Below are 22661 nucleotides of genomic sequence, written 5' to 3'. Positions count from 1 at the left end.
ACTAGGAGGAACACATCTGAAATATGCCCTTGAGTGTATTAGAGAATTAGAGAGTATTAGAGAAGTACTTTAACCCTACTGGAATGTCCTTAAAATCCTTGTAGTGACCTAAAGGTAGACTTGCTTTAGGAAAGTGAGACCAGAAAAACTGATAAAATGTGTCTTGAGGGAAGGGATCATTTTATTTTTTTCTATTTGTCTGTTCAGCATGTAGCACAACTCCTGGTGCATTAATAAGCATTTAATATATTTTTGTTGATTTATTGAACCATAACTCAAATAACAACACACTTATAATTAGGACAGAATAGGGAAGTAAATAATAAGAGAAAATTAAATATAGTACAATCATTCTCAGCCCCATGTACAAAGAGGTAACTCTCCCATTAGATTCCCACACTAGTGGGGAAGGTAGCACTATCAGAAAAATGCATGTTTTTAAGTAAAGAAGGATTGCATTGGTTCTAGAACAACTCTTGGGTGTTCTAGAACCTCCTGTGTGTCTCTGGTTCTTTAAAAAAAAAATTAAACAATATCGAACTCTTCACAAATTTGTTTGTCATCCTTGTACAAGAGTCATGCTAATCTTCTCTATATCCTTCCAATTTTAATATGTGTGCTGCCAAATCAGTACTCTCATTGCGACTTCATTCCAACACAGTTCTCTCCATCCCTTAAAACTCTTCTTGACATTTCTATTCCATTTTGCCTGTACAGGGAAAATTCCACTTAGTTTCCACCATATGTCATTACTGTGTTTCCATGGCTGCCATTCATTGCTACTCTGCTAAGCTGTGATAGCCATCTGGTGTGTTATCATATACTCTAGTAGCTTCTTCTTCTCTTGAGATTGAGGGAAGGTTTTGTATATACCTTATAATAATTTCCTGATATATACTTTCCCAATGTTACCTCTGATAATAAAGAAAAAGTTTTGTTTAATGGTTAACTGACAAAATGATAATGCTTGACAGTGTATACAACTTTCTGTCCTTTTTGTAGCTTACTTCTCTATTCATAGGAAATAACTGACTTCAGTCACTTATCGTTATTCCTTTCGTTTACATTATCATGATCATTGTGAACCCTGTTGTGATTTTGCTTCAAAGCATTTTATATCCCATGTTTCTCTGAATTTTCCAAGTTTATTATTTCTGATGTGACAATAATATTGTATTACATTCATGAACTTTCCCAAATACCTACTATCACAGATATCTACTTTGTTACCTATATTTTGGCACCACAAAACTAATAATACATACTTTGACAAAAATACTTACCTTCTTTGTTGTCATTATTTAGTTCTAGTAGTGGGATCACTAGGTCAAAGATATTTATGGTTGAATGAGTTTTCTCTCATATGTCCAAATTGTTTTCAAGAATGATTAGATCATTTCACAACTTAAAGAATTGTGTTTGTTTTCATTTGTTTTTAACTTTATCATCTTTGGCAATTCAATATATAAATAAAACCTCAGTTATTTTAATTTGCATTTTTCTTAATATTAGGGATTATGTTTACTGAGAATTTATAATTCTTCTTTTGAAATGATTATTTAGAACTTTTGATCATGTATCATGTATTTAGAAAATAGCTCTCATATATATTCCCATGGATTTCTATATATCTTGGGTAGCAAATATTTATCAGATATATTTTATGCAAAGAATTTTTTCCTAACGTACATCACTTTCTATTCTATCAAAACTAATTTCGTTTCTGTAAGAGCTATTCAATTTTATGTAAATGAAATTCTTGATGACAGTCTATGTTCTATATTTGTAAAAAGCATTCCCTCCTAGCTATAAATCTGAAAGTTACTTCCTTCCATTCTTTTCTATTTTATTTTATGATATGTAATATGGAGATTTGTGGTAGTATAGCTCAATTGGAATATAGCGAGATAGTTATCTGCTCTGAAATTTGGCTCACTCTCCTTTGCAGAGAAACTAATTTTGTGTAATGGAGAGAAGGAAGAGGAAGAAGGCAGGCAAGATCTAGGACAATTTCTTCCTTATTCTCCAAGATTGATATTTGGGCTAGAATTATATTTATTTACCACACATCAAATGTTGATAGTTCAGGGAATGAGTAGGATGCTCTCTTTAAATGATTCAAAATAATAAGTTCTTTATTCAACATCTGAGTTTTTTGGGTTTTATCAAAGCTACTGTGCTAATTTGTTTCTACATATTGTTCATCTAATCTATTCCATTATCCAACCACTCTTTTTCTTATCTAATAGCAAATTGTTTTGATGATTATCACTTAGTAATATATTTTGAGATCTGATACTTGGCTATCTTCCTTCACATTTTTTCATTGATTCCTTTGCCAGTCTTGACTTTTTATTCTTCTAAATGAATTTTGTTATTATTTTATCTAGCTTTATAAAATAATCCTTTGGCAGTTTGATTAATATAACACTGGATAAATAAATTAATGTAGGCAATATTACTATTTTTATTATAGTGATTCTGTCTTTCCATGAACAATTAATATTTATCCAATTATTTAGATGTCTTTATTTGTTTGGAGTTTTAAAATTATTCATGTAATTCCTTTATGTGACTTGAAAAATGGAATCTCAAGTATTTTACATCATCTGCAATGATTTTTCATTAAATTTTTATCTTTCCTGCTAGATTTTGTTGGTATTATATAGAAATATTGATGATTTGTGTGAGTTTATTTTATATCCTACCTCTTTGCTAAAGTTGTTAATTATTTCAACTTGTTTTTTAAATTTACTCTCTAAGGTTCTTATATTATTAAAGTGATACTTTTGTCCCATTTTCTATCATTATTCCTTCAATTTCATTTTCTTCTTTTATTGCTATAGTCAGCATTTCCAGAACAATATGGACATATTAGCAATAACGATATTTTTGCTTCATCTCTGATTATTGAAAAGGCTTGTAGTATATTCACATTACAAATAATGCTTGCTCTCTCTGTTTTACATAGATTTTACTTATTTTAAGAAAAACTTCTTTTATTCCTTAGTAATGGGTATTATATTTTGTCAAAAGTTTTTTCTTAATCTATTGAAATAATCATAAGGCTTTTATGTTAATATAGGTCAATTTTGCTTATAGACTTACAAGTATTGAACTTGTCTTGTGTTTCTGATATAATCCATCCTGATTATAGTTTATGATTTTTTGGTGACACATTACTATAATCTCCTTGTTAGTATTTTATTTAAAATTTTTTTTTGCATCAACATTTAGTAAGGAAATTGGTCTATAGTTTTTTTTCCTGTTTTTTTCCTTCCCTGGTTTATGTTTTAAAAATCATATTTGTCATAGAAGAAATTCAGTAAGACTCCCAAATTAATTCTTCTTTAAATATTTGATAAGATTCATTTATAAATCCACCTTATCCTGATTTGTTTTGTTTTGTTTTTTTGTGTGTGTTGTTGTTGTTTTTTAATTAGAGAGTTCATTTATGGTTTATTTAGTTTATTTATTTTTGTATGAGATAATTACTCCTTTTTATCTCCCCCACAGTTCTGCTTTTTTTTTTTTAATAATCACTCCATCATACTCAGCTCATTCTAGCCCTTCTTTCAATTACCCAGATAATGATGAGTTTTCCTAATATTTTCTCATACAAGTAGTAAACAATTTTATCTTACTGAAACCCTCATAATTGATCTTTAACATTTACCTTATATTTCTCTTAGATGTTATATATCAACTTTTCCCTTAATTTTTTAGGGGTTTATCACAAAAATCTGAAAGTCTTTCAGTATTCTATTTTCTAATTTTGTTAATCTGGGCTATTTTTATTTTTGTAAGTATTCATCCATTTAATTTAAATTGGCATTATATTTGGGCAAAATAGTACCAAATAATTGCTTTAATTTCTCTCTTTTTAAAAAAAAATCCCAAAAAATTAAAAAATTGAGTTTATCTGTTTTACTTTTTTTTTTTTTCACAAAGCCAGATTCTAGTTTTATTTATTAGTTCAATGGGTTAAAACCTATTGTAATAAATATTATGTTAATTTAGATATGACTTTATTTATAAAAAGTGTTTTATATTCACATTCATATAGTTTCTATGTTCTTTGGCAGGTACACACCCAAGTATTTTATACTGTGTTAAGTATTTTAAAAGACTAAACCAATACTGAATGATATTGCTGAAACATAGTATACTTTTTCTATTTTTCTCTTTTGATTAAATCTATTTTAATTTTAACTTTGTCTGAGATTGTGATTACCATATTTTTTTACAAAATAAATTCTACTCCTGCCCTTTATATTATCTTTTTGTGTATCTCTCATTTTGATAGTGTTTCCTGAAAGCAACATATTTTTTTAATTCAGTTTTTAAATCTGCCATCCATTTCTATTTTATGGGCAAATCCATGCATTCATATTCTAAGTTACAATTGTTGTTGTGTATTTTCCTCTTATTTTTCTCACTATCCTTCTCACCCTATTTATCCTATCTCTCCTCACTCTCTGCTTTTTTTTACTCGGTACCTCTCCCTCCTATCCCTTAACTTAGCCATCCCACCAATAGTCTCTTCCCTATCCTCTTCTCCTTACCCTAATCCCCTGGCCTCTTTTTTCTTTCTGAATTGAAAAGATTTTTATTCTCTTCTAGATATTTGTTGTTCCCTCTTTAATCCATTCAGGATAAGAGTAAGATTTCAGCACTACCTGCCCTCCCTCCTACTAGCTTCTTTTGTATCACTTTTTCCTTTTATGACTTATTTTGTATGATAATTACTCCTTTTTATCTCCCTTACAATTCTGTTTTTTTTTCTTAAATAATCACTCCATCATACCTAGCTCATCCCACCCAGATAATGATGAGAATTATAAGAGTTCTCCTATTTTCACATATAAGTAGTAAACAATTTGATCTTACTGAATCCCTTATAATTGGTCTTTAACATTTACCTTATATTTCTCCTAGATGTTATATGTCAACTTTGCCCTTAATTTTTGAGGGGCTTATCACAAAAATCTGAAAGTCTTTCAGTTCATTAAATATCTTTTTTTTTTTTCATTCAAGATTATACTTAACTTTGCTGGGTAAGTTACTTTGGGTCATAACCTCAGTTCTTTTGCTCTACAGAATATAGTTTTCTAAGATCTACAACCTTCAATATAGTAGTTGTTAGGTGTTTTGTAATCCTTATTGCAACAAATTCATAATTTTTAATTTTTTTTTGTTGTTGCTTTCACTATTTTCTCCTTAACCTGGGAGCCTTGAAACTTGACTATAATATTCCTCTAAATTTTCCTTCCGTGATATCTCTTTTTGGTGATGATAAGTAGCTTTTTTTTTTTTTTCTATTTCTGCTTTGCCTTCTTTTTCTAGAATTAAAGAGCAATTTTCTTTAATTTCTTGGAAAGGGCAGAGCCAAGATGTAGGAGAGGACACACATTTCTTTCTGACCTTCTCCTACAACACTCACACTAATTATGAAATTCAGCCTCTGAATTAACTCTGGACTGAAAGAATCCATGAATACTGGGAGTGTAACAAATTAACAGCAAAAGACAATTTCAAAGATCACCAGAAAAGGTCTGTTTCAATTGGGCGCAGAGGGAGGTGGGCCAAGTGCAAGCAAGTTGAGCACAGACACCAAGCATAGCGCAGAGTCTCAGGGTGGTGAGAGTTCTTTGCAGGAAGAATCTATGGGAGGATACAGCAGTATTGGCTACTCTGCCCTGGCTGCTAGCCAGTAGATCAGCAGAGAAGTTATAAAACACCCAACACAAACACAAAAGGAAAAAATGAACCCAGAAAGTCATGAACCTGGCCATGCCTACCCAACACCAGGAGTAAGTCTGCATGGACTCAATGTAGCCACTGCCGCTTGTAGAGGAAGCTTGGACAACCTCCATTGCCCTAAAAACACATCTCAACTTAAAAAAAATGAATTAAAAAGCAAAAAGAATTCTGACCATAGACAGTTTTTATGGTGAAAGAACAGATTTCAAACATTGAGGAGACTAAAAGCAGATCATTTTCAGATAAAGCCCCAAAGGGTGATATAAATTAGTCCTCATCATACAAGGCTCTCCTAGAAGAAATTATAAAACATCTTAAAAGAGAGCTAGAAGAAAAATGAGGAAAGGAAATGAGAACTTTACAAGAGAGTTTGGAAAAGGCAGCACAGAAATTATCTGAAGAAAATTCACTACAAAATAGTGAAATGGAATTCCTTTAAAAAATAGATATGATAAAATGGAAAAAGAAAACAACTCCTTGAAAAACAGAATTTGTGAAATGTAAAAAGAAAACAACCCCCTGAAAAACAGAATCTGTGAAATGGAAAAAGAAAACAACCCCCTGAAAAACAGAATCTGTGAAATGGAAAAAGAAAATAACTCCTTAAAAAACTGAATTTGTGAAATGGAAAAATAATTCATAGAACAAAACAACAAAAGAATCAGTTAAACCATGGCTCTCTTCAACATTGGGATGATTTGGACTGATTCCAGTTGAACAATGATGAAAAGAATCATCTCTCTCTCTGTTATTATTTGCTTGCATTTTGTTTCTTTTTCTCAGTTTTTCTTTTTCTTCCTTCTTGATCTGATTTTTCTTGTGCAACCAGATGGCTGTGTGAATATGTATATACATATTTGATCTGGCATGTATTTCAGGATGTTTGGCATGTATTGGACTGCCTGTTGGGTGAGGGAGGGGATGGGGGAAGAAGGGGGAAATTTGCAGCAGGGGATTATGCAGGGGTCAATGTTGGAAAAATTACCCATGCATATGTTTTGTGAATAAAAAACTTTAATTTAAAAAAAAAGAAAAGGTCAAAAAATGCAAGGACAAGAAAAAAAAAAATCAGTCAAGCAAAACCAAAAAAAAAAGAAAAAATAGGAAAACAAAGTAAAATATTTACTTGGGAAAACACTGACCTGGAAAATAGATTTAGGAGAGACAATCTAAGGATTATTGGATTTCTGGAAAACTATCATGAAAAAAAGAGCCTAGACACTATTTTCCAGGAAATCATCAAAGAGAACTACCTGGATGACATAGAATTAAAGGGTAAAATAGCCATTGAAAGAATTCACCAAACACCTACTGAAAGAAACCCCAAAATTAAAACTCCAAGGAGTATTGTGGCTAAATTTCAGAACTATTGGACCAAGGAAAAATATTTCAATCAGTCAGAAAAAAACAATTCAAATACCAAGGAACCACAAAGGATTATCCAGGACCTAGAAGCTTCCACTGTAAAGGACCGAAGGGCCTGAAATCTGATATTCCAAAAGGTAGAGGAACTTGGAATGCAGCCAAGTATAAACTACCCCGCTAAACTGAGCATTTTCTTTCAGGGAAGGAGATGGACATTCAATGAAACAGGAGAATTCTATTCATTTCTGATGAAAATACCAGAGTTAAACAAAAAATTTGACCTCCAAATATAGAAGTCAAGAGAAGCATATCAAAAGATTAAAAAGAAAAGAACTCTTGAAAACTGTATCTCTGTTATGAGTGTGGGAGCCATTTGCCAGTGGCTGCTGGAAGTCTAACTCAGAACTATAGAATGGATCTCTTCATGTGAGAGGATGATGATGATGCAAGGAGACTGAGAGGCAGTTGCTGTTCCCTGACCTCTCTTCTGAGAGACAGTTGCATTGTTAGACCTCTCTCCACTTCCCTCTTGCCTCCAATTTATTTCATTCCCAATCCACAAGGAACATCTGTGTTAATAAAGGCTATTTTGCAACTCCTTCAACTGTTATGATTCATAGCTGTGGAGGCTTTTGAAGAATTGACCTGCCCTTTCACTTAGGCATGGTTCTTAACATAGAGGGTGCTTGTATAATTTGGTTTTACTGTTATAATATTTTTTTAAAAAACTAGAGGTGGAAAGGGGATTGCACTGGAAAAAGAGGAAAGTGGAGGTAAAATGAGGGAAATTACATCTCATGAAGAGGGAAAAAAAACATTATAATTGAGGGAAAGAAGGGAAGATAAAGAATATTGTGTAAATCTTACTCTCATCAGATTTGGCTCAAAGAGAAAATATTAGAGATATTTGTTTCATATAGAAACTTCTCTCACATCTTATAGAAAAGTGAGAGGGGAAAGGAGAAAAGGGAAGGGGTAAGTTAAATAGAAGAGAAAACAGAAATAATAGGGGAAAGATATAAGAAAGGGGGAGGGATTCTAAAGGGGGAAGGCTGTTTGAGGCAAGTGGAGATCATAAGTAAAATATTGAGAGGAGGGAAAGGGGAAAAGAGAAAAATATAATTTGGGGTTCACAAGATGGCAGGAAATACAGAAATAGTAGTTTTAACCATAAATGTGAATGGGGTAAACTCTCCCATAAAGTGGAAGAGGATAGCAGAATAGATTAAAAGCCAGAATCCTACAATATGTTGTTTATAAGAAACACATTTAAAGCATAGTGATACATAGAGAGTAAAGGTAAAAGGCTGGAGCAGAATCTATTAAGCTTTAAATGGAGTAAAAAAGCAGGATTAGGCATCCTGATTTAAGATCAAGCAAAAGGAAATAAAAAAATTAATTAAAAAAGATAAGGAAGGAAATTATATGTTGCTAAAGGGCACCATAGATAATGAAGCAATATCAGTACTAAACATATATGCATCAAATGCTGTAGCATCTAAATTCCTAAATAAGATAAGAGAACTGCAAGAAGAAATAGACGGCAAAACTATAATAGTGGGAGATTTCAACCCTGTTCTCTCAGAACTAGATAAATCAAACCCCAAAATAAATAAGAAAAAAGTTAAAGAGGTAAATAGATGACTAGAAAAGTTAGGTATGATCTTTGGAGAAAATTGAATGGAGACAGAAAGGAGTATACTTTTGTCTTGGCAGTTCATGGAACGTGTACAAAAATTAAGCATATATTAGGACATAAATACCTCAAAATCAAATGCAGAAAGGCAGAAATAGTAAACGCATTTTTTCAGAACATGATACAGTAAAAATTACATTCATTAAAAGGCCAGGGGGAAATAGACCAAAAAGTAATTGGAAACTAAATAATCTCATCCTAAAGAATGAATGGGTAAAAACAGCAAATCATATAAGAAATGACGAGCAGGATGAATACAAAGAGGCTTGGAAAGACTGAACTGATGATGCTGAGTGAAATGAGCACAACCAGGAGATCATTATACACTTCAACAACAATACTGTATGAAGATGTATTCTGATTGAAATGGATATCTTTGACAAAGAGAAGATCTAATTCAGTTCCAATTAATTAATGATGGACAGAATCAGCTACACCCAGAAAAGGAACACTGGGAAATGAGTGTGAACTGTTTGCATTTTTGTTTTTCTTCCCAGATTATTCTTACCGTCTGAATCCAATTCTTCTTATGCAACAAGAGAACTGTATGGTTCTACACACATATATTGTATCTAGGATATACTATAACACAGTTAACATATATAAGACTTCCTGCCATCTAGAGGAGGGGGAGGAAGGAGAGAAGGGAAAAGTCGGAACAGAAGTGATTGCAAGGGATAATGTTGTAAAAAATTACCCATGAATATGTTCTGTCAATTAAAAGTTATAATAATATAAAAAACAGCAAATCATAGATACAATTAATAATTTCAACCAGGAGAATGACAATAATGAGACAACATAACAAAATTTGTGGGATGCAGCAAAAGTGGAAATAAGGGGAAATTTTATATCTTTAGCTGCTTAGTTGCATAAAATAGAGAAAGAGAAGATCAATGAATTGGGCTTGCAACTAAAAAGCAAGAAAAGGAGCAAATTAAAAACAAATACCAAATTTGAAATCTTAAAAGTAAAAGGAAAATAATAAAATTGAAAGTAAAAAAACTACTGAATTAATAAAACTAAAAATTAGTTTTATGAAAAAACCAGCAAAATAGATAAACCTTTAATTAATTTGATTAGAAAAAGGAAATAAGAAAATCAAATTGTCAGTCTCAAAAATGAAAAGGAAGAACCTTTCACCAATGAAGAGGAAATTAGAGCAATAATTAGGAGTTACTTTGCCCAACTTTATGCCAATAAATTTGATGATCTAAGTGAAATGCAGGAATACCTACAAAAATATAGATTGCTCAGATTAACAGAAGAGGAAATAAATTACTTAAATAGTCCCATTTTAGAAAAAGAAGTAGAATAAGCTATTAATCAACTCCCGAATTAAAAAATCTTCAGGGCAGATGGATTTATGTGTGAATTCTACCAAACATTTAAAGAACAATTAATTCCCAGGGAAACAGAATTTGTGAATTGGAAAAAGAAAATAACTCACTAAAAAAAAAATTAGTGAAATGGAAAAAAATTCCATAGAGCAAAACAACTCATTTAAAAACTCAATTGGACATATACAAAAAGAAGTAAAAAAAGCTAATGAAGAAAATAACTCACTAAGAATCAGAACTGAACAAATAGAAATGACTGATTCATTGAGACAGGAAGAACCACTCAAGCAAAACCAAAAAAAATGAAAGACTGGAAAAAATGTCAAATATTTACTTGGAAAAACAATAGACCTGGAAAATAGATCTAGGAGAGATCATTGGACTACCCGAAAATTATGATGAAAAAAAGCCTAGATACTATTTTACAGGAAATCATCAAAGAGAACTGCCCAGAAGTAATAGAACTGGAAGGTAAAATAGGCATTGAAAGAATCCATCAAAAACCTTCTGAAAAAGACCCTAAAATAAAGACTCTGAGGAATATTGTGGCCAAACTTCAGAATTTTCACACTAAAAAAAATTTTTACAAGCAACCAGGAAAAAAACAGTTCAAATACCAAGGTGCCACAATAAGGGTCACACAAGATCTGGCTGCCTCAACATTAAAGGATCGAATGGCCTGGAATTTGATATTCTGAAAGGCAAAAGAACTTGGAATGCAGCCAAGAATAAAGTACCCAGATAAGCTGAGCATTTTTTCCCATGGAAGAAGATGGACATTTAATGAAACAGAGGAATTACTTCTGTTTCTAAGGAAAAAACTAGACTTAAATAAAAAATTTGATCTCCAACAATAGGACTCAAGAGAAGTAGAAAAAGGTAAAAGGAACTCTTGAGAACTATATTTCTGTTGTGGATATACATAAAAACCACATGTATAATTTGATTTTACTGATATAACATAAAAAAGTGAAGTAGAAATGAAAAAGGGATAGTGTCAGAAAAAGGGAAAAGGGAGATAAAAAGAGAGAAACTACATGCGATGATGAGGCAAAGGAAATCTATCATATCTGAGGGAACTTAGAGAGGGGGAGGAACATTATGTGAATCTTACTCTCATCAGAGTTGGCTCAAAGAGGAAATAATTGACATATTTGTTTTACAGAGAATCTTCTCTCACCTCATTAAAAAGTTCGAGAGGAAAAGGGAAAAGGAAAAAGAGTAATAAGGGAAGAGTACAAGAAAGGGGAAGGGATTCAAAGGGAGGAGGAAGGGATACTAAAGAGGGAGAGCTGGGTGACACAAGTGGGACCAATAAGTTTAATACTAGGGAAGGGGGGAAGGAGGACAAGAAAAAGAAAAGCATAATCTGGCAGGAAATGGATGGCAGGAAATACAGAATTAGTAATTTTATCTGTAAATGTGAATGGGATGAACTCTCCCATAAAGAGGAGGCGGATAGCAGACTGGATCAAAAGTCTACAATATGTTGTTTACAGGAAACATATTTAAAACAGGGAGATAAATACAGAGTAAAGGTAAAAGGCTGGAGCAGAATCTATTATGCTTCAGGTGAAGTAAAAAAAAACAGGGAAATAAAGAACAATTAATTCCAATACTATATGAACTATTTGAAAAACTAGGGAACAAAGGACTCCTACCAAATTCCTTTTATGACGCAGGCATGGTACTGATAGCTAAACCAGGTAGAATCAAAACAGAGATAGAAAATTACAGACCAATCTCCCTAATGAATATTGATGCAAAAATCTTAAATAAGGGGCACCTAAGTGGCACAGTGGATAGAGCACCAGTCCTGAAGTCAGGAGAACCTGAATTCAAATTTGGCCTCAGACACTTAACACTTCCTAGCTTGTGACCCTGGGCAAGTCACTTAATCCCAATTGCCTCAGGGGCAAAAAAAACTTAAATAAAATATTAGCAAAGAGATTACAGAAAGTTATCCCCAGGATAACACACAATGACCAAGTAAGATTTATACCAAAAATTCAGGGCTAGTTCAATATTAGGAAAACTATTAGCATATATCAATAACAAAAACTAACAAAAATCTTATGGTTATCTCAATAGATGCAGAAAAAGCATTTGATAAAATCCAACATTCATTCCTATTAAAAACACTAGTGAGTATAAGAATAAATGGACTTTTCCTTAAAATAGACAGTAGCATCCATTTAAAACCATCAGTAAGCATCATATGTAATGGTGATAAACTGGAACCATTCCCAATAAGATCAGGGGTGAAACAAAGTTGCCCACTATCATATTGTATTCAATATTGTATTCAATATTATATTAGAAATGCTAGAGTTGGCAATTAAGAGTTGAGAAAGAGATTAAAAGAATTAGAGTAAGTAATGAGGAAATCAAATTATCACTCTTTGCAGATGATATGATGGTATACTTAGAGAACCCCAGAGATTCTACTAAAAAGCTATTAGAAATAATCCACAACTTTAGCAAAGTTGCAGGATACAAAATAAACCCACATAAATCCTCAGCATTTTTATACATCACCAACAAAATCCAACAGCAAGAGATACAAAGAGAAATTCCATTTAAAATAACTATCGATAGCATAAAATATTTGGGAATCTATCTGCCAAAGGAAAGTCAGGAACTACATGAGTAAAACTACAAAACACTTTGCACACAAATGAAGTCAGATCTAACCAAATGGAAAAACATTAAGTGCTCTTGGATAGGTAAAGCAAATATAATAAAGATGACAATACCATGTAAACTAATCTATTTATTTAGTGCTATACCAATCAGACTCCCAAAAAAATATTTTAATGACCTAGAAAAAATAACAACAAAATTCATCTGGAAAAACAAAAGCTCAAATCTTTCAAGGGAACTAATGAAAAAAAAATCAAATGAAGGTGGCCTAGCTGTACCTGATCTAAACCTATAAAAAGCAGCAGTCACCAAAACCATTTAGTATTGGCTAAGAAATAGATTGATTGATCAGTGGAATAGGTTAGGTTCACAGGACAAAATAGCCAATAACTTTAATAATCTAGTGTTTCAAAAACCCAAAGACCCCAGCTGTTGCGATAAGAATTCACTGGAGTTTTTCTTGTTGTTATTTTTTGTTTTTTGTTTTTTTTGTTTTTAGTTTGAAGGATTTTTTATTTGAGTTTTTCATTTTTCTTTCTTTTTTTCATAGCTTTTTATTTACAAGTTATATGCATGGGTAATTTTACAGCATTGACAATTGCCAAACCTTTTGTTCCAATTTTTCCCCTCCTTTCCCCAAACCCTCCCCCAGATGGCAGGTTGACCAATACATGTTAAATATGCTAAAGTATAAATTAAATACAATATAAGTATACCTGTCCAAAGAGTTATTTTGCTGTACAAAAAGAATTGGACTTTGAAATAGTGTACTATTAGCCTGTGAAGGAAATCAAAAATGCAGGCAGACAAAAATAGAGGGATTGGGAATTCTATGTAGTAGTTCATAGTCATCTCCCAGAGTTCTTTCACTGGGTGTAGCTGGTTTAATTCATTACTTCTCTATTGGAACTGATTTGGTTCATCTCATTGTTGAAGATGGCCACATCCATCAGAATTGATCATCATATAGTATTGTTGTTGAAGTATATAATGATCTCCTGGTCCTGCTCATTTCACTTAGCATCAGTTCATGTAAGTCTCTCCAGGCCTTTCTGAAATCATCCTGTTGGTCATTTCTGTAATGGGCTGAGGCTTGAGTTGATACACTGAGGTCCCAAGTACATGAGGCTAAATAGTAATTGGACTATACTCTATTAATATACATGATTGGATAAAGAATGGTCCCTACCCACTCTCTGTGCAAGTCCTGATGTGTTGTACAGGAAATGATGATTTTGGTGGGTGGAGGCAGAGAGAGGAACAGGAAGACATTTCTTACTGAACAATAATTTTCCATAATATTCATATACGACAATTTATTCAGCCATTCTCCAGTTGATGGGCATCCACTCAGTTTCCAGTTTCTGGTCACTACAAAGAGGGCTGCCACAAATATTCTTGCACATACAGGTCTCTTGCCCTTCTTCTTTAAAATCTTTTTGGGATATAAGCCCAGTAGTAACACTGCTGGATCAAGGGGTATGCACAGTTTGATAACTTTTTGAGCATAGTTCCAAATCGCTCTCCAGAATAGGTGGGCATATTCACAATTCCATCAACAATGTATCCGTGTCCCTGTTTTCCCACATCCCCTCCAACAAAGAATTCACTGTTTGACAAAAACTGCTGGGAAAATTGGAAATTAGTATGGCAGAAACTAGGCATTGACCCACACTTAACACTGTGCACCAAGATAAAATCAAAACAGGCTCATGACCTAGGCATAAAGAATGAGATTATAAATAAATTAGAAGAACATAGGATAGTTTACCTCTTAGACCTGTAGAGGAGGAAAGAATTTGTGACCAAAGAAGAACTAGAGATCATTATTGATCACAAAATAGATAACTTTGCTTATATTAAGTTAAAAAGATTTTGTAGAAATAAAATTAATGCAGACAAGATTAGAAGGGAAGCAATAAACTGAGAAAATATTTTTAAAGTCAAAGCTTCTGATAAAGGCTTCATTTCCAAAATATGTAGAGAATTGACTCTATAAGAATTCAAGCCATTCTCCAATTGATAAACGGTCAAAAGATATGAACAGACAATTCTCAGATGAAGAAATTGAAATTATTTCTAGGCATATGAAAAGATGCTCCAAGTCATTATTAATCAGAGAAATGCAAATTAAGACAACTCTGAGATACCACTACATACTTGTCAGATTGGCTAAGATGACAGGAAAAGATAATGATTAATGTTGAAGGGAATCTGGGAAAACTGGGGCACTGATGCATTGTTGGTGGAGTTGTGAACGGATCAAACCATTCTGTAGTGCAATTTGGAACTATACTCAAAAAGGTATCAAACTGTGCATACTCTTTGATTCAGCAGTGTTACTACTGGGCTTATATCCCAAAGAGATATTAAAGAAGGGAAAGGGACCCATATGTGCAAAAATGTTTGTGGCAGCCCTTTTTGTAGTGACTAGAAACTAGAAGTTGAATGGATCCCCATTAATGTTGGAATCTTTACAAAGTGTCAAGCCATTGGAGTTAATAGAGTCAATAATTATCTAATTTGGCATGGTTCAATATGATTCATTTGATCTTGGAAGGAGATGTTTTGGGCTGGAACTTGAAACAAGGTACTAAGTCCAACTGATAGATAATAATGCTTGTGTTCACACCTTCCTTGAAGTTCTTAGGGCCATAGAGCACTTTGGGAGATAACCCAGAATCCCATTCTCTCCAGAAGGAGGAGTTAACCTTTGGGAGATCATATATATGGAGGAATCTCTTAGAGTGAAGAAGAATTTCTCTGGAACATTGACTGGGGTCGGAGAGAAGCACTCTGGGAGGAAGCCCACAAGCCCTATCTTCGAGGCAAAAGATTCGTTGCATCTTCCAACTTGGTGCTGGCTGGAGGCTGAAGAAAGCAGAGGCAGAAGCCAAGGACAAAGCTGCAAGAGCTCTTGGAACCAAGCAGAGAGATAGGCCTGAGCTAATTGGGCTATATTGAAGGACACAATAAAAGATCTGAACTTTTATCAGCTGGCTGCGATTTTGGAGTAATTATTTACTTGTAACTGAAATTAAGGCTGCCTCCAGAAAACCTCCTCGAGAAACTCTCTCCCCCAGAGAGAACTATTATTATTATTTTAAAAAAGAAAAAACACCAATTTGAGAATGGCTGAATAAATTATGGTATATAAATATTATGGAATATTATTGTTCTGAAAGAAATGACTAACAGGATGATTTCAGAAAGGTCTGGAGTGACTTACATTCTATATCCCATAATATCTGTCAATGGTTGAGTTCTTTTTCCTTTGCTTGCTCATTTTAATTCATTCATTTTGTTTTTAGCAGATATTAGAGTAACCAGGTTCTAGTCCAGAAGTATGGAGACTCCCCAAGACTCAAATTCTTTTTACTGTTGTTTTCTGTTTATGTGTACTCAGATGAGAAGTTCATGTTTTCCATATTCCTCATCCTCATTTTCCTCTCCATTGTAAAAATAGTTCCTTTTACACCTCTTTTTTTGTGAGAATATTTTACACAATCTTCCCCTCTCTTCTCCTTTCTACTAGTGCACAACTCTTTCTCAACTTTTCTGTTTTTCTTTTGAGACTGCACAAAAATATGTTTAACCTAAGTTCACACCCATGCCTCTAAGTGGACTCTAATGGTGATAAAGTTCTAAACTTAAAAATAAAATTGAAATTTAAAAAAAGATAAAATTCTAAATAATGCATCTTTCCACAAAGGGATGTAAACAATTTAATCTTATTAAGCTTCTGATGGCTTTTCTTTCTTTCCTAGTATCTTTTTCTTTCTTCTCTTTCTCTTTCTTTTCTTCTTTCCTTCTTTCTTTCCTTCTATCCTTCGTTCCTTCCTCCCTTTTTTCCTTCTACCTTTCCTTCCTTCCTTCCTTCCTTCCTTCCTTCCTTCCTTCCTTCCTTCCTTCCTTCCTTCCTTCCTCCCTCCTTCCCTTCCTTCCTTCCTTCCTTCCTTCCTTCCTTCCTTCCTTCCTTCCTTCCTTCCTTCCTTTCCTTCCTTCCTTCCTTGTGAGAAAAGTGCTAAATACCCTTTTCCAAATTAACTAATCAGAGACATCTTCAAGTACAAAGAGAAAGCATTTATTTAATCCCTGCAGGGAGAGACCCAGACACACGTAGCAGCCATCCTAACTCCCGCCATGTGATCCTGAACCTGACCAGCAGGAAGTAGAACACCTGGTTAAATAGGAAAAGACCCAAACCTTTTCATTGGATAGACTAAAAGGATGTAACCATCCTTGACCAATGGTCACCAATGTTGTCTGCCTCTACAGGTTATGTCATTTCCTGTAACTTTCTATCACCTCTTGCAACCCAGGGGTTCAAGGTCTGGGAATAGGGATCATGTGACCCAGGCCCAGTGTCAATCTTGAGAAATTCTTTATCCAATCAGTCCCATTCATTTCCTTCCTCCCTTCCTCTTTTCTTCCCTTCCTTCTTTCCCCTTCCTTCATTCCTTCCTTCTTTTTTAAGCTTCTCTGTAATCCTGTATTTGTCACATTTTCTACTTAGCTTTGGGTTTTTTTCATCAGCAATATTTGAAAGTCTTCTACTTCATTTTTTTTTTCCTCCAAAGAATTATACTAAGTTTTACTACATAGGCTATTCTTTATTGTAATCCTAGTTCCTTTCACTTCTAGAATATTGTATTCCATGTCCTTCACTCTTTTCCAGTAGTAGCTACTAAATCTGTTGTGATGTTGACTATGACTTCATGATATCTGAATTGTTTCTATTGTAATATTTTCTTCTTGAAGTGGGAGTGTTAAAATTTGGTTATAATATTCCTTGGAGGTTTCATTCTAGAATCTCTTTTAGGAATTGAATAGAGGCACTCTAATTCTAAGATAGCTAAACAACTTTCTTATAGCTTCTTGAAATATGATATCTAGGCTCTTTTTTTGATCATAGCTTTCAGATTATCCAATAATTCTTAAGTTATCTCTCCTTATTTATTTAACATGACAATTGTTTTCCTATGAGAAGTTTATAGTTGTTAGCTATCTCTTTCTAGTCCTTTACAACATTTTTCTTTTGGCTTAAGGGCTCTAGATCTTGACAGTAACATTTCTGGGTATTTTAAACCTAGGGTTCTTTTGTTTGTTTGTTTGTTTTTACTTCTGAATTATATGAATTTGCACTTTGGATTCTGGTTCTAATTTTTTAGCCAATTTTATTTTGTGGGGTTTTTTATTATGGCTTTTTATTTACAAGATATATGCATGGGTAATTTTTCAGCACTGACCCTTGCAAAACCTTCTGTTCCAATTTTTCCCCTCCTTTCACCCACCCCTTCCCGTAGATGGCAGGTAGACCAATACATGTTAAATATGTTAAAGTATATGTTAAATACAATATATGTATACATATACATAGTTATTTTGCTGCACAAGAAGAGTCAGACTTGGAAATAATGTAAAATTAACCTGAAAAGCAAATAAAGCAAGTGGACAAAAACAGAGGAATTGGAAATGCTATGTAGTGGCTCACACTCATTTCCCAGAGTTCTTTTGTTGGGTGTAGCCAGTTCTATTCATTATTGAACAAATGGAACTGATTTGGTTCATCTCATTGTTAAAGAGAGCCATGTCCATCAAAATTGATTATCATATAGCATTGTTGTTGAAGTATATAATGATCTCCTGGTTTTGCTCATTTCACTCAGTATCAGTTCATGTAAGTCTCTCCAGGCCTTTCTAAAATTCTCCTGCTGGTCATTTCTTTCTTTTTTTTTTTAAGTGACTGAGAATTTATTAATTAAATAAAGATAAATGGATCTAGATTTCCATCTTTACAAAACCTTTATGAAAATAATGTGCACATACATAATTGTTGAATGTATGAAAAGAGAACAGGTAGATTTTGAGAATGATATTTTTGTAATAACTTAAAGTAACAGTTAATTGAAAAACCTAAGGAATATGAGATCCCTCCATGACTATTGTGCATTAATAATAATGATGATAATTTAAAAAATATTGGCCTTGTTAGAACAGAGTACTTTAAAATCTCTCCATCAATGAGGATTCTACAAAGCACTGTCCTCTATTTCCATTCAAGTGCATTTGTAAATCTAAACCTATTTCTTTATTGCCCTTATTTCTCTTTGCTTATTTGTTTTGAAGTTGTATAATAACTTTAGTGTGCCACCTAGGTCATCTATAAGGCAAAATGATCTTATGGGAGAGTTACTCTACATTATTAGTCCTACTCTTACCATTATAATAAACACTTAACTTCCTTTGAGTCTATACCTCATTTATAATGCTTATGTTGGCTATTTCTAGGAGACATAAAGGAGTCAACAATTTATATTTTAATGGTATTAAATCCTGGGAAGTACAAACTTTATTCAAAAATGACATTCTCTGAACTACCTATCTTCTCCATATAAGAGAAATCTATTATGAGATTCTTCTCTTCCTAATTCCCTTAGAAAATTGGCTTCAATGGAACTTTGCAATCATTAGTCTAGAGTGAAAGTTCCCTATCATTTATTTTTACCTTGGTTCTTCTCTATTTTCATACATTACCCCTATGCTTGTCCCCAAAATAAAAAAAAAATATCATTCCTTCTCTGATCATATATGGACCAGGTGGGAGTTTATTTCCATATCCCTTTTGTTCTTCATCTCTTCTTTTCTACTAAAATGCTTTCTTTTTTTAAAAAATAATTATAACTTTTTTTATTGACAGTACATATGCACTCACTTCTGTTCCGATTTTTCCCTTCCCTTCCTCCATCCCCTCCCCTAGATGGCAAGCAGTCTTATAAATGTTAAATATGTTATAGTATATCCTAGATACAATATATGTATGCAGAACTGAACAGTTCTCTTGTTGCACAGAAAGAAAAACAAAAATGCAAACAGTTTACACTCATTTCCCAGTGTTCCTTCTCTGAGTTGTAGCTAATTCTGTCCGTCATTGATCAATTGGAACTGAATTAGATCTTCTCTTTGTCAAAGATATCCATTTCCATCAGAATACATCCTCATACGGTATTATTGTTGAAGTGTATAATGATCTCCTGGTTCTGCTCATTTCATTCAGCGTCAGTTCATGTAAGTCTTTCCAAGCCTCTCTGTATTCATTCTGCTGGTCATTTCTTACAGAACAATAATATTCCATAACATTCATATACCACAGTTTACCCATTCTCCAATTGATGGGCCATCTATTCATTTTCCAGTTTCTAGCCACTACAAAAAGGGCTGCCACATTTTGACACATACAGGTCCCTTTCTCTTCTTTAGTATTTCTTTGGGATATAAGCTCAGTAGTAGCACTGATGGATCAAATGGTATAATCCCAGATCTGCTGGTCATTTCTTACAGAATGATAATATTCCATAACATTCATATATCACAATTTATTCAGCCATTCTCCAATTGATGGACATCCATCCAATTTTCAGTTTCTAGCCACTACAAAGAGAGCTGCCATAAACATTTTTGTACATGCAGGTCCCTTTCCCTTCTTTAAGATCACTTTGGATTATAAACTCAGTAGTAACACTGCTGGATCAAAGGGTATGCACAGTGTGAAAACTTTTTGAGCATAGTTCCAAATTGCTCTCCAGAATGGCTGGATTATTCATAATTTCACCAACAATGTATTAGTGTCCCAGTTTTCCCACATCCCCTCCAACATTCAGCATTATCTTTTCCTGTCATCATTTTCCTGTCATCAATCTGAGAGGTGTGTAGTGGTATCTCAGAGTTGTCTTAATTTGCATTTCTCTGATTAATAATGACTTGGAGCATCTTTTCATATGGAAAGAAATAGTTTCAATTTCTTCATCTGAAAATTGTCTGTTCATATCCTTTGACCATTTATTAGTTGGAGAATGGCTTGATTTCTTATAAATTAGTCAATTCTCTATATATTTTGGAAATGAGGCCTTTATCAGAACCTTTGACTGCAAAAATGTTTTCCCAATTTATTGTTTCCCTTCTAATCTTGTTGGCATTAGTTTTGTTTGTACAAAAGCTTTTCAAAGTTCTTCTAATTTATTTAAAATCTCATTCTTTATGACTAGATCATGAACCCATTTTTTTTAATTATAGCTTTTTATTTACAAGTTATATGCATGCGTAATTTTATAGCATTGACAATTGCCAAACCTTTTGTTCCAATTTTTTCCCCTTCTTCCCCCCATCCCCTCCCCCAGATAGCAGGTTGACCAATACATGTTAAATATGTTAAAGTATAAATTAAATACAATATAAATATACATGTCCAAACTGTTATTTTTGCTGTACAAAAAGAATCAGACTTTGAAATGGTGTACTATTAGCCTGTGAAGGAAATCAAAAATGCAGGCAGACAAAAATATAGGGATTGGGAATTCTATGTAATGGTTCATAGTCATCTCCTAGAGTTCTTTTGCTGGGTGTAGCTGGTTCAATTCATTATTGCTCTATTGGAACTGATTTGGTTCATCTCACTACTGGAGATGGTCACATCCATCAGAATTGATCATCATATAATATTGTTGTTGAAGTATATAATGATCTCCTGGTCCTGCTCATTTCACTTAGCATCAGTTCATGTAAGTCTCTCTAGGCCTTTCTAAAATCATCCTGTTGGTCATTTCTTACCAAACAATAATATTCCATAATATTCATATACGACAATTTATTCAGTCATTCTCCAATTGATGGGCATCCATTCAGTTTCTAGTTTTTGCCCACTACAAAGAGGGCTGCTACAAACATTCTTGCACATACAGGTCCCTTTCCCTTCTTTTTAAAATCTCCTTGGGATATAAGCCCAATAGTAACACTGCTGGATCAAAAGTTATGCATAGTTTGATAACTTTTTGATCATAGTTCTAAATTGCTCTCCAGAATGGCTGGATGTATTCACAATTCCACCAACAATGTATTAGTGTCCCTGTTTTTCCATATCCTCTCCAACATTGCGCATTATCTTTATCTGTCATTCTAGCCAATCTGACAGGTGTGTAGTGGTATTTCAGAGTTGTCTTAAATTGCATTTCTCTGATTAATAATAACTTGGAGTATCTTTTCATATGGCTAGAAATAATTTCAATGTCTTCATCTGAGAATTGTCTCTTCATATCCTTTGACTATCAGTTGGAGAATGGCTTGATTTCTTATAAATTAGAGTCAACTCTCTATATATTTTGGAAATGAGGCTTTTATCAGAACCTTTGGCTATAAAAATGTTTTCCCAGTTTATTGCTTCCCTTTCTAATCTTGTCTGCATTAGTTTTGTTTGTACAAAATCTTTTCAATTTGATATAATCAAATTTTTCTATTTTGTGATCAATAATGATCTTCTTTGGTCATAAATTCCTTCCTCTTCCACAGGTCTGAGAGGTAAACTATACTATGCTCTTCCAATTTATTTATAATCTCATTCTTTATGCCTAGGTCATGAACCCATTTTGACCTTATCTTGGTGTATGGTGTTAAGTGTGGGGCAATACCTAGTTTCTGCCATACTAATTTCCAATTTTCCCAGCAATTTGTCAAATAGTGAGTTCTTATCCCCAAAATTGGGCTCTTTGGGTTTGTCAAACACTAGATTTTTAAAGTTATTGGCTGTTTTGTCCTTTGAATCTAAACTATTCCACTGATCAACTAGTCTATTTCTTAGCCAATACCAAATGGTTTTGTTAACCACTGCTTTATAATATAATTTTAGATATGGTACAACTAGGCCACCTTCATTTGATTTTTTTTCATTAATTCCCTTGAAATTTTTGACCTTTTGTTTCTCCATATGAACTTTTTTGTTAATTTTTCTAGGTCATTAAAATAGTTTTTTGGGAGTCTAATTGGTATAGCACTAAATAAATAGATTAGTTTAGGTAATATTG

General features: G+C 33.2%; 1 protein-coding gene and 1 non-coding gene across 3 annotated transcripts in view; both read right to left on the bottom strand.

The window, feature by feature from the left end:
• Positions 1–22661, bottom strand: part of TTC6 (tetratricopeptide repeat domain 6) — a 309674-nt gene that overhangs the window by 273159 nt on the left and 13854 nt on the right. The window lies entirely within an intron of this gene.
• On the bottom strand, positions 529–634 carry LOC111718851. The gene has a single exon (XR_002769264.1). It is a non-coding gene; the product is annotated as a U6 spliceosomal RNA (small nuclear RNA).

This window comes from Sarcophilus harrisii, chromosome 2, assembly GCF_902635505.1.
Source record: "Sarcophilus harrisii chromosome 2, mSarHar1.11, whole genome shotgun sequence".
Taxonomy (NCBI): domain Eukaryota; kingdom Metazoa; phylum Chordata; class Mammalia; order Dasyuromorphia; family Dasyuridae; genus Sarcophilus; species Sarcophilus harrisii.
This window is presented reverse-complemented; position numbering and strand designations above follow the sequence as displayed.